The sequence below is a fragment of the Penaeus monodon genome, chromosome 14, assembly GCF_015228065.2.
Source record: "Penaeus monodon isolate SGIC_2016 chromosome 14, NSTDA_Pmon_1, whole genome shotgun sequence".
Lineage (NCBI taxonomy): Eukaryota > Metazoa > Arthropoda > Malacostraca > Decapoda > Penaeidae > Penaeus > Penaeus monodon.
Window position 1 is genome coordinate 6,891,515 of NC_051399.1, and position 247 is coordinate 6,891,761.

A 247-nucleotide genomic window follows, 5' to 3' on the forward strand; every position below is an offset into this window, starting at 1 on the left:
ACAAACGGAGAGGTAGACAAGAAATTAGATAGATTGGTGGATGTTTAAACATACATTATATATGTGTAGATTGATTGGAAGATAGTCCAACAGAAAAGACAGAAGAGAGGAGAGGGGAGGAAGGAAAAGAGAGAAATAAGTCTATAAAACATTTTGATGTAACAGATTAACCCATATATGTTGCACTGCAATGGATTTCAACCTTTTAAAGACCAAGACCAGCACCGTCCTTCCTAAATATCCTCGG